This window comes from Cydia fagiglandana, chromosome 26 (assembly GCF_963556715.1).
Source record: "Cydia fagiglandana chromosome 26, ilCydFagi1.1, whole genome shotgun sequence".
Classification (NCBI taxonomy): domain Eukaryota; kingdom Metazoa; phylum Arthropoda; class Insecta; order Lepidoptera; family Tortricidae; genus Cydia; species Cydia fagiglandana.
The window spans coordinates 1,665,439-1,678,481 of NC_085957.1; the positions used below are offsets into that span (position 1 = coordinate 1,665,439).

At 37.5% G+C, this 13,043-nt stretch overlaps 2 long non-coding RNA genes across 2 annotated transcripts; one reads left to right on the forward strand and one right to left on the reverse strand.

Moving 5' to 3' along the window:
* The first annotated feature begins 226 nt into the window (after positions 1 to 226).
* Positions 227 to 2,419, forward strand: LOC134677602 (uncharacterized). The gene is made up of 3 exons (XR_010100053.1): positions 227 to 717; positions 1,210 to 1,338; positions 2,221 to 2,419. It is a non-coding gene; the product is annotated as an uncharacterized LOC134677602 (long non-coding RNA).
* Positions 2,103 to 3,973, reverse strand: LOC134677601 (uncharacterized). Its single transcript, XR_010100052.1, has 3 exons — positions 3,622 to 3,973; positions 3,292 to 3,524; positions 2,103 to 2,372 (listed from the first exon to the last, which is right to left on the reverse strand). It is a non-coding gene; the product is annotated as an uncharacterized LOC134677601 (long non-coding RNA).
* Between the last annotated feature and the right edge of the window lie 9,070 nt (positions 3,974 to 13,043).

Consider the following 13,043-nt stretch of genomic DNA (forward strand, 5'->3'; position numbering starts at 1 on the left):
ACAAATTCCTGGAATATTCAAGCTTTATTCAAATAATACGGTGTAATAGCAAATAAAGTATGGCTTTGCTGAGATGCGTACGTGGCAGTACGAGTCACAAGTGATCAAGTGATTTTTAAGCGTTCATATGAACACAAATATTGGAAACGGTAAATAAGCGCTAACGTCGGGTTATAACGCAACGCTTTTTAAGCTGTCGTGCGTATGGGGCCTTACAGCCGTATTCATAAACAGTTAGAGCATTGATCATCAGTTGCTGATAACCGGATGTCACAAAACGTGATTCATAAACACTTTTTAGCGCTAAACAGTTGATCATCTCTTTATTAAATCCTCGGAAAGTTACGGAGCCGAGGACCCTTCTTTATCTGTTTATTATCTGCTATTTTACAAGATGGCGGTCACGAAACAGCTGATTTTGGCAAGAGTGACAAGAGCAAGAGCAAATAGTACGTTTTGGTTAAAATCCCAAATGTGAATGGAAAACAACTTTAATATGTGCAATTACGTATTACATACCTGGATATAGTGCGAAAATGGCGCGAAACCTAAATATCCCGCTTTTTATAAGTTGTTTATGTGATTTTGTGTATGGTGATTTTCGTTTAACCAAAATATCGAAGAAGGCAACAGAATTCTATGATCGCGTAGTCGGAAAAATGCATCATAAACGGAGCGAGTTCCTCCCTCACAGCTATTAGGCGTTTGGAGAAATAGGTAAACCGCCAGATTCACTTAAATCTATGCGGGCCAGCTTCATTGCTCGCCATACAATCGCATTTTCGAAACCAAGTTTGGCTTGGCAAGTAATATTAGAGCGTTCCATGTTCCTAATTAAAAATATTTGGAGGAGTCGCCATCGTCGGACACGGCGAGGACTTACTTATATTTGTGCGTAAACCCTTTAGTTATTCGTTATTACCACTTGCCAGAAACGTTGTTTTTAATTTAAGATCAGGGTGTTCGCATTTCGCAAACTTAAATTTAATTGCATTTCTTGCGCACATTATACCTACCTATATAATATTATAGACCCTGTAAGAGTACATCAATCTCGTTCATAGTTTGCAATTGAATTACATTATACCTAATGAGATTATAATATTTACCATAAGTTAACTTGTTTTATAGACATATTTAACCGACTGTGTTTAATAAAAAATATCACAGGTAAGTAGGCACTACTTAAAAGTATCAACTTATTTACAGGTAAAAGAAGTGTGCACTCTTGTCAGTCTGGTAAAGTGATGAAAAATCTGAAAAAGTCACGGGTATATGCAGTCATTGCATAGGCAGTTTGCTCAATATTGGCTTTGAGCATAACAATTTGGCCTCCAGGTAAAAATATTGCAAGCTGAACTTTATAGAATGAAAGTTTCATTTATGTCAACTAATTATTCAGTATGGTCATCCAGGTTGGATTCTATACCTACCTGTTCTTGACGCTAAGGTTTCCAGTGCTCCCAAAAATGCACTGTCGGCTATTTGTAACTCCGCTAGTTGCCTGTAGGCTGCAGTGCTTAATATCAGATGGGCAGCACTAAACTTGTCCTTGTCATTGTCTGGTATTCAAAAATACCTTTTAATTTTATTCTACATAAGAACCATTAATTACCAATATTATTTTTGAACTTCTTTGAACTAGGTACATAGCATGAACTTACCTATGAATATCTACTTTACTTTATATAAATTGTACACTTTCATCAGAACAATATTGCAAACACATGAATATCATAAATATGTGCAAAATAGGGTCCTACTTTCCTTTTTAGAACTCTCAAAATGATTTGCTATTATGGTATTTATATGAAAATTTATTTTCTAATAATAATCTGGTGCTTTATTTTATACATGGTATGGTGTGACATAATTTATTTTAAGTACAGGAAACATCCCTATTAGACTGCTAGATACATTTAAGATTTTATTGCATTGTAATTAGAAAAATGGAATTTTGAGTATTTCAATATGGGTACAGTCGCCTGCAATAATATGTTACTCTTCGAAGGCTGCAAAAATGTGCAATGCTCTTATGGGCCTTTGTTGTGTAACATATTATTGCAGGTGACTGTACATCATTAATAAAAATTGTACAAACCTTAACAAGTCAAAAAATATATTTAATTAGTAAAATAAAACACCAATTAAATTAGAACAATTTTATTACTTCAACCTAAATCAAGCTAGGTTTTCATTTTGATGTTTTTTTTCTTTTAGGTTTCTTGCTGATTTCCTGCTGGGACTTGCAGTGTACGGAGTCAGTTACACTTCTCTGACCAATATTCACAGCTGTTCACAGGCCACAGCTTTTCTTCCAAAGCCTGGAGTTATTCAACAATAACAGTGGCTAATGATGGTACTTTCAGGATCTGAAAAGATGCAATAATTTGAATAAAAGTATTTTTGTATTCAACAATTTTCTTTAATTTTTAGCTTATGATATAATGGATGTACTTAAGTGAGGGTCACATGATTCAATATAGTTATGGTAACTAAGTATCATTTTAAGCTATAGACAGAGATCAATATGACTTCATTTATTATTCATTACCTATTAGGTACTATAAAATGATATCATTGTACATTGACCTTGCAAACTCTCTGGAATAGATGTCCAAACTGTCTGATGAGATATAGATTAGCCAACTTAATTATAACCAACTGTACGCAGAAAACATCTTATTTTTAATCAGCAGGTACACAGTATCTATACACACACCTGTACACTGGTATTTAAATACTGCCTAATTTGTGAACCATCCTTCCTCGTAGTAAGTAGGTTGGCTAGGTGATCGAGTATAATAACCATCGCATTGTTCCATGCATAAAATAAATACCATTACAAAATTATTACTAATGACACGATGACAAGAAGTAAACTCGCGACACAACGGCTTGTTACAATAAAACATCACTTGTACATATAATTATCATTTGGTTCCATTGTATGGTTAAGAAATATAATACCTATAATAGGTAGGTACCTATGCATAATTTTAAACAAATACACCAAGCTCCACAAAGCACGGATAAATTTACCAAATTTATAAGTGTTATAACCTTTAAATAATGTCAAAGCCGTCAATGCAAGTGTCAATCTTAACATGTTCAGATACTACATTTTATGTTACGTACCTATGTCTATAATATATTATAAATAGATGGTCATGCCCAAAATTTGAACTGTACCTAGAGTTATCATCAAAATCGCTGCAGACTTTTCTTTGTCTAACTCTAAACACTGCAGGTATGTAAGGTAAACAAGAAAGTATAGGACATTGTTCATACCTGATTTAGTGAGTCTGAATGGACTTCGTTTTGTTGACCCGTTGTGAATTTCTGCCGCAACCAGAATAAATTAGTGTGAACTCATGAACCATTATTCAATGGTTCTTCTTGCGGAGGCGAGTGGGGTCTGGTACGGTATCTGGCTTCGACTTCTTCTCTTCGCTAATTATGCACTTCTCGGTTAGTTTGAAAGAACCCCACTTCTTTCGACTCCATTCCACATAATATTGAAACTAAAAGCAATAAGATATAGGTATATCAACATTGCAGTGAACTCATATTATTACTTGTTGCTGTATAAGATACTTGTCTGTAAACGTAGTTACTCACCAAGTTTTATAAAATTTCCGGCCATGCAGCAATCTTTAATTATTTTTGTGGCACAGAAGCTATTTTAATAAGAGATAATTCCGAAAATTAGTCAAAATAGTAAATCAACTTCTTCATGATATTACGATTGGCCGCTAGTGCTGCTGTCAAACTTTTTTTTTAATTTAATGTTCAGCCATATTTTAGTCTATGATGCGCCAAGATGCCAACATAACGCGTCTAATCTGCTTATTAGTTAAGAAGCCCCTAATAAACGTTTATAAATCATGGTTCTTATCAACGGCTTATTAAGCCTAAACAGCGGATTAGCTAATAAGCTGATCATTCCTCATTTAAGGATTTTTTATGAATACGGCTGTTAATTTCTACCTACCTGCTTTACTCGTCTGGCTGAATGCGCCAGGAGCGCGATGCTTTTAAAAAAAAACTCAACTGACACAATCACTGCTGTCATTTTGGGTTATATTATATAGTTGTATTCTCTTTGTTTACAGTGATTTTCTGCAGAAAATTGAACAAATTGAGTTTATTTTAACAAGAATAGTATTCTCAAATAATCTCCTAGTATTATAAAACATAGTGTTTCAGCCAGTGTTCTTTGTAGTGTAGCTTTCATTCCTGTTTTAGTATATTCTATATGGATTTGAAACAATATCCTATTTCGATGGAGTCTTCAGCGTTACAGGGCGCAGTGAATGTTTGTGTAAAGGTTCAGCGCTGTGAGGAAGCGTGTATGACATATGAGCCCACGTCCTTGGAAGTGTCTGTGAAGATTGAGCCGCTGGATGATGTGTATGTAAAGGACGAGTCCAAACGCGAATGTGTATACATACAAGCTGAGCCATCGTACTCAGATGTGAGTGTAAAAGACGAGTCGGCCGGCGTGAGCGCGGCGACGGGGCTGTACACAGACCATGCGGTGAAAGATGAGCTCGTGCTCGGCCCCGTGCTAGTGGAGCGGCGCGCGCGCCACGCACCAACAGGTCGGTTGTGGGATCTAACTATAATCAACACGGAGACCTTCGCTAACGCTTCGGTTAACTATGAGAAATGAGGGATGGGCCGAATATGGACTTTGCCGAATACGAATATTTGGTTCAGATCATACCGAACCGAATATTCGGTTGGGCTAAAACTGCCTCTGCGATCTGCAGTCCGCACGTGTTTTTAACTTTCCCTCTGGAATGGCCAGGAATGTTTATGAAAATACACGGGTCCGTCTCATGCCTGACCGCGAAGTGCACCCGCGTGTGCTAGCAGACACCCTAAAATAGAATTTGTTTATTGTCTAATTATTTGTCAGTTCAAACCGAACTATTCGGCTGAATACTGAATATTCGGCCCATATCTAGATCTAACTATGTATAACTTTGACGACTGGCCTGGCCCATCGTTGTACTGCCTAGTGGGCTACCATGCTGCCTCAGAAGCTGAAGGCCCTGGGTTTGAATTCCTGTGAGAGCATTTATTTTTGTGATGAACACAGATATTTGTTCTTGAGTCAATGGGCGTTTCCTATGTCACCTATGTGTATAAGTATGTATATATTGTCACCTAGTACCCTTAGTACAAGCTTTGTTTTTTTTGGGGCTAATATTTATTTATTTATGAGTACTTAATTGTTTTAATCTGCGGGTGATTTCAGCTTTCAACACAGATATTGAAGTCAAGCAGTCACGTGAGCTTGTCCCAGAGAGCACAGATGGAGACAGCCAAAGACAAGTTCCGGAACCTGGCGTAGAGGAACTCAGGAACACCAGAGTTGGGAAAGCTAAAAGGAACAAACAAGGTAGGACATGTAGTATTAAATTTGTCTGTGGCAAGGCCGTCTTAAACTATGCTGGGTCCCTTGGGCAAATAAGAATGTGGGGCCCTTTTGGAAGGTAAAGGAAGCGAATTAAGTAAACTAACATTTTTGTACTATGATCTTCTATTTATTATGGGTATAATCAAATATACTGTGACTGTGTGTCCTTTGGGGCCCTGTGTGCCCTTATGGTAAAGACGGTATTGGTGGTGTGATAATACTCATGCTATTGTGAGTATCGTTAGTATTGTTGATAATGCATAATGCTTAGCGTGGTCATTGATTTTACTTTACATTTTATTGTTTCAATAATATCATAAGTATCATACATATAAATACTGTTGAGTAAGACACTCGGACAATAGTATAACTTTTGAGTGGCAGTTGTGACGCGGCCATTGCGAGAGATGGAGACGAGTGCTGACGCCGGCAGCATGTCGCCGGCGCGCGTGAAGCAGGAGGCAGAGAGAGTAAGGCTACACCTTATAAAACAAAGTCCCCCGCTGCGTCTCTGTGTTTGTTTGTATATTCGCGATAAACTCTAAAACTACTGAACGGATTTTCATGCGGTTTTCACCTATCAATAAAGTGATTCTTGAGGAATATTTCGGTGTATAATTTGCTAACCCATACGAAGCCGGGGTGGGTCGCTAATAGAATATACACCGGGACAAATTCAATTCATTCATTCAACCTGTATTATAACTTCAATTTCCTCTATTAACCATATAAAACATTCTCAAAAACAGGTACCAGAGGAGAAAATGTACATTTTTATACAAAACCTGTGGACTATTGGAATTTAGTCAGTTGCATTACTACTTATTCATTTAAACATTGAAGTGTTGGCCTGGTTGTCTCAATGAACACTCATGTAGGCAGCATTGTAAACAATCTATGTTGATTCATCCATATATTTTCTGACATACAACTCTAATGGTAATTACAACCCTTTGTTTCAGCCCTTATTAAGGAGGAAGCCGGATTTATGGATGAGGAGGCGCGTGTGAAGGAGGAGTGCTCGGACAGCACAGACGGGTGCGGCGTGAGCGAGGCAGCCATGCTGGCCGGCCTGTACGACGAGCACGTGGTCAAGGACGAGCTCGTGCTGGGGCCGGAGCGCCCGCACCGCCCCACAGGCGCCCCGGTGGTGAGAGGTGTGTTGATTGTTGTTAACTACTGTCGGAACTACTCCGCAAAGCTCCTCCCGACACACACATTCAAACTACCATAACACACACACACCAACACAGAGTCTATATAGAGAGTAAATTTTATTCTATAAATATGTTTTCTATTTTTCTACAATGAAATTTGTAACTAATCTTCAGCTGAATTAATTAAAATTTTCCGTTTAGTGGTGATGATGATGTATAAGAATATGTTTAGATGCTCCATATTGATAGTTCAGTTTGTGATGTTTTATAGCTAGAGTTTTCTCTGCGTTGGTGTGGTAAATATTGTGTGTTTCACTTCATTCGTTCATTCATTTAATCATTGCTTTGTGTGTACAAAAATATCTTATGATTATTGTATATGTTTCAACACAACCATGTAAGGGCACTGCAATAAAATTACAAACTAATCAACTACTTAACCTAGTAACACTATTAAATATACAGTATGTAATGACCGGCCGCAGATAAGGGCGGCAGAGACGTCGACACGAATAAATATTAAACATTTCCTCCGGAGTCTAGATTTTCACTTGCAGAGTAGAATGCTTTGTCTACGAGGAATGCCTTTAAACTTTTCAGGAATTTATTATCATTTAGCTCATTTTTTATGTAATTAGGTAGTTTATAATAAATTTTAATTGACATTGGGTAGGGACCGTTTTTATGAATGGCTAATTTAGATGTGGTTTGGATCAAATTATTTTTGAAACGGGTTTGACGGGTTTCGAATCGCCGGGGTATATCTCCGAATTTAGAATAGAAATCAGGGTGCTCTTTTACAAAGGACTATGCGTCAAAATTGCCTCAAAACCAACAGAGTTGAGAGTTAGGTCATTAGATAGGTATTTCCCTGTACTTCATTTCGTTCTATGGGCACCAAGCGGAATTCCATTGCAGAACTGAGATACTGGTATTTTAATCAAAATGCCGTCACCCTTATTACCTAGGCAATAGAGTCCACCGCCGGGCGAGCGCGGCAAATCATTCAGCGTGCTCGCCCGGCGGTGCGCGAACATCTACCCTGCAGCAATTAATTTACTTACTTGGACTCTTGTCCCTAGGTAATAAGAGTGACGACATTTTGGCTTAAATACCAATATCTCAGTTCTGCAATGGGATTCCGCTTGATGCCCATAGAACAAAATGAAGTACATAGAAATACCTATCTAATGACCTTACTCTCATTTCTGTTGGCGTTGGGTCCAGGCTCCATACAAAGTTGCCCATGGTCCTTTACACAATTCGAAAATATATCGTCGCCGTAGAGCGAAAAGTCACCAAATCACAAAATGGCCAAAATTGACTTAGTAATGTCATCAAAATCGCATTTTTTTTCTCCAAATTTCAGTCTTATTGCGGTAGCAATAGCGATCATAGTATCAATTTTACAAAGTTAAAGAACTAACTAAAAACTCACTTGGGATTCAATATTTTAGTCGAAAAATACCTAATTCCGTTATACATTTTTAAACTTCTTGTAACTTATTTAGGAGCGTACCTAAGTCATTTTAGTTATTTTTTCCCTAAGTATTACTAAACTATTTAACCACGAAGAACCTCATTCAAAAAGTCACTTAATTTACTTAGTTACTTTTTGAATACCTGGTATGTCAAAAGTGTGAAAGCGAAAATTAACTAACTCTATTTAGTTATTTTTTATTCAAAGTTGTAAGGCAATGTATATCATTTAACCAAAGCGATAATTAATTATACAATTTTAATGAGTTTTGCCCTACAAAAAAATATATAATACATTAATTAATCATATTTAATTAATTTTACAATAAAGACTGTACTGTACGTCGACGTGATTTGATTGAAATTCGCTCGCAAGTTGGTGACTTTTCGCCCAGTACCGCAGTCCTCCGCACCGATACCGACCGCTGCGGCTCCCTCCGCCGCGTCGACCTGCCAGTAAGTAGTTGCGCATAAGCCGACAGTGAAGCTACTGTTACACATGCTGATTACTAGCACGAAAGCATGCCACTATTGAGCAATTGCTACTTAGTAGTATGTGTGTCGAAACATTGCTAATAATGAGCATGCTCATTTTGAGTTTGCTCAAAAATCAACGGTCGTGCGATTTTTGGTCATGCTACCTGCAGCGCGGATGGAGGGTAGGAGGGGGGAGTGCTTTTAGCGCGTGTGAACAGGTTTGCTTATTGATCATGCTAGTATCTTGTTTCTGTATAGCGCTTTCAACTTGAGAGAGTAAAAAGTCAAATTGATGCGGTAGCATCCGCAAATAATTTTTATAACCCGCAGCATCTTCTATTCGCATTTCTGTAAGCAACTGAGCACTTGCTCCGAAGTCCTGTCTGCTAGATATCCAATCACGGACCCAAATCTTTCTATTTCTTTTCTTTTTTTGTCGAGCTGATATAAGCTTCTGGATGCATTGCATCGCCAGCAAAAGGATGATCTTATTCAGCTCCATACGGATAGCTGTTTGATTGTCCATGGCTTTATTTGAACCGACAGAGAGCGAGAGAGCACGCTATAAAATGGCATGTGTATTGGAGTGTTTGCTTTGAGCATGCTTATTCAGGAGCAAACTTAAAACTAGCATACCTATTGCTAGCAAATGTAAACTGCTCATAAGCATGCTCGTATTGAGCATACTAATAGCACGCTTTTTAGCATGATACTTTAGAGCATGTGTAACAGTAGCTTGCTAGTTACGTGTAGTTACTGTTTGCTACATAATAATTGCGTGTACCGAGATTAAGTTTAGTACGACACGCGCTTGGATTTGATAAAAAAGAAAGATGATTTGGATAACGAGGTAAGTGTTTTTGGTGTCAGTTTGTTATTTTATTGTAATTTTTTTTTTATCAAAAACTGTTTATAAAATGAAATGCTATTTCATAGATTCAAGTTTAGAAGTACTTGTATGGGGTAAGCCAAAAGGAACAGGATTATGTGGAACGAAACAAGTAAAATTTTGTTATATCGGTGTGATTACTAAAGCTTGTGGGTGTGTGTGCCTAATAACAAAATGCTTTTTTACATACTCGTACTACAATAACCATTACATGTTTACTCAATTATTTACTAAAATATAATAATCCGTATTTAAGATGATTGTACGGTCACGAAATTTAATTCCTTCCACACTTCGTACCTTGTCACAGTAAGAACAACATGAAATTTCTGGCGGCTTTCATTATTGGTTGTCAACTTGTCACTGTGACAAAGGTACGAAGTGTGGAAGAATAGTACCTACATTACGCTGCATTGCAAGTGCAGAAAAGAGGAAATGCGAAACGAGTGGCGATAAATTAAAACAAGACCGAAGGGAGTGTTTTAAATCGACACGAGTTGCGAATTACCTTTTCGCACGTGTATCGTATAACGTTTTACAGTACATAATATGGCCCGTCAAATTTTTGACATAGTTACGTAATGTGCTTATTATCGCACTAGTGCGGTAATGTAGCACCATATGTACTGTAAATTAAATTTCGTGACCGTACTTGGTGTTGCCTGCATTGTGTTGTGTGTTTAACAAGCCTGTGTTTTTATCATCAATATCACTAACCGATTACCGAATTATGTCATAGTGCTGAAAACGGTGATAACTTTTTATAGTTATACTTTCTTTTATTTAAAAATAATGTCATTGTCATTATGTACCACGGAAGCACTATTCTTAATTCGACTATTTTAGCCGTATGGAAGCTGTGTGCTGATGTGTAACGCTAGCATGCGTTTCAACTCTCTTTGCACGCGAACATAATACATATATAAATATATTAGCTGTTAATTTTTAAAGAAGCATACAATAAAATAAACACATAAAGGTGAGAGTCTGAGGTGCATCATCATTAAAGCGATCATCAACAATCATTTCGCATACATAAGAGCATGTCATGCACCACTTGATATTACGCATCATGCTAAATGAGGTCCAGTACGGTTACCATCAGTTTGTCACTGACATAAACGCCGTCGAGAACGTAATTTACTTTCTATACATCTCGCTCGCACTCGCATATTAGTGCAAACGGGATGTATAGAAAGTAAATTACGTTCTCGACGGCGTTTATGTCAGTGACAAACTGATGGTAACCGTACTGGTTTAAAGATGACTCACGCTAGAACGGTAACGTGCTGTGTCCGGCCCGAGAACGGTCCAGGCCGACGACATGCGATTGTAATAGGGTGGTATTTTCTTCAGTGCGCATTGTTAACGGCCTGGACTCGTTAAGCCCTCGTTCTAACGTGATCATCCCTTAAACGTAACTAATCCAACTTTACCGCAAATTGGCTTAGTAACTAATTAGTTGCATCTATTTCAGAATTTTTTAGCTACCCTGGAAGACAAAGAAGCAACATAGACATTGGAGATTGAGGACTTATTTCAGGAGAAATATTTGTATGAGTCAGCTCCAGCATCTGCTGTGTTCAGTCCTTTTAATTTGATTTGTAGGTCAACTTTATTTGATTTGTAGTCCATTTTAATTTGATTTGTTTTAATAAAGTGTTCGCATAATTTTAAATGACGTGATTTCATTTGATCCTTAAATTAAGCAGAATCCAAAAAAATATTATAGTAAGTAGTTATTAACTAACACGTATTTTCACTTTATCACAACAGTCATAATACGACTAACTTTACTTAGTTAAATCTAGACGCACTAAAATGTGGGCAAAAAATCAATAACTTCGTTCAAAAAATCACTAAGTCATAATTAAGGTGTAATATTTAAGGGCAAAAATTAATTATCGCCTATAGCTCCTAAATCGTTAGTGTGAATAATATAAATCCATTTTGAGCCCAAAGAATAGCAGTTTCCAATGAATAAACACATATAAAACCACAATTTTATCTTAAGATAATTTCAGTAAATTTTTTTTGTAATTATTTTTTCTTTAAACCCTCATAACCAAAAATGACCAATGAACGATTTGGTGACTTTTCGCTCTACGGCGACGATATATGCAAGGTACCGTCAGAATTCCAAGATTTCTAAAATGTGGCTTACTACTATTAGCACATTAGGTAGTGTAATATTCGCTAAAATGCGAATGCATTTCTTTTGCAATATTAGTAAGTCGTCTGCGTTTGTACTGTTTCCCCATAAAATGATGGTATAGCGAAACCATGCCTGGGCAAAAGCATAGTAAGCTGTTAGGGCTGTTTGCAAGTCTGTGGTCATTTTTAATTGTCGCAAGGCGTAAATAAATTGGCTAAGTTTGGATTTAATTTTTTCTATGTGGTCTTTCCAATTCAAGTGAGAGTCTATCGTTATACCGAGAAGTGGGAAGGAGGGCACGCAATCTATTTTGTTATGTTGGAATTCAAAATGTATGTTTAACTCTTGTTTTTGGTGGGGCCTGAATTGCATAATTTTTGTTTTTGAAAAATTGATTTCTAGATTGTGGTCATTTGTCCAGTTTACGATGCTTGTTACAACTTCCGATAGTTTGTCATTGAGATTTGTATTGCAAGTGCATGATAGTAACAATGAGAAATCATCCGCAAACATTACGCATTTTTCATTTAGAGATTTTGGAAGGTCGTTTATGTAAATAATGAACAGCAGACAGCCAATCACGCTTCCCTGCGGAATGGAGTCAGACACGGGCTGGACATCCGACCTCTTCTTCTTCTTCTTTGTCCTGCCTTTGTCCCGCTACACGGGGTCGGCTTTCCTAACCATGTCACGCCATTTATTGCGGTTATACACGTCATTAGATTCCAATGAGTGAGTTTTGATGTCCCTTTGGCAGTCCATGTTTCAGTGCCATATAGTATTGTCGGTCTTATTGCAGTCTTATACACTTTGCCTTTGGTTCTTACTGGCATCTTTGTATCACACATAACTCCAGTAAGTTGGCGCCATTTATTCCACCCTGCTGTGACTCTGTGCATAGCATCCGCATCTATCGTGCCATCGTCTGATATCACAGGTCCAAGATACTTAAATTTGTTAACTTGGGGCAGCTTGATATTGTTTAATGTGATATCAGTATCCGCCGGATGTACGCGGTTGAAGTGGCAGACCATGTATTCTGTTTTTGTCCTACTTATTCTTAATCCATTATTTTCCAGGGCTTCCCTCCATTGTTCTAAATTTTGTTGAATGCTATGTTTACTGTCCAATATTAACACAACATCATCAGCATACAGTAAGTTCCAGGGTGTAGGCTTTTGTATTTTTCCGTTAAATAGTTCATAGCGATATTGAACAGCAATGGGCTTAGAGCGCTGCCTTGATGTACACCCACTTTAACATCGAAGCTTTCAGACAGACCAGCAGGGCTTCTGACGACTGTATGAACATTGCTGTACATGTCCATGATGATTTTCACATACTGTTCGGGGACATTGTGCGCTCTTAAGGCTTGCCATATAAGGGCTCTAGGTACTCTGTCAAACGCCTTTTCTAAATCAATAAAGACCATCCATAGCGTCTGTTTCTTATCCCTTG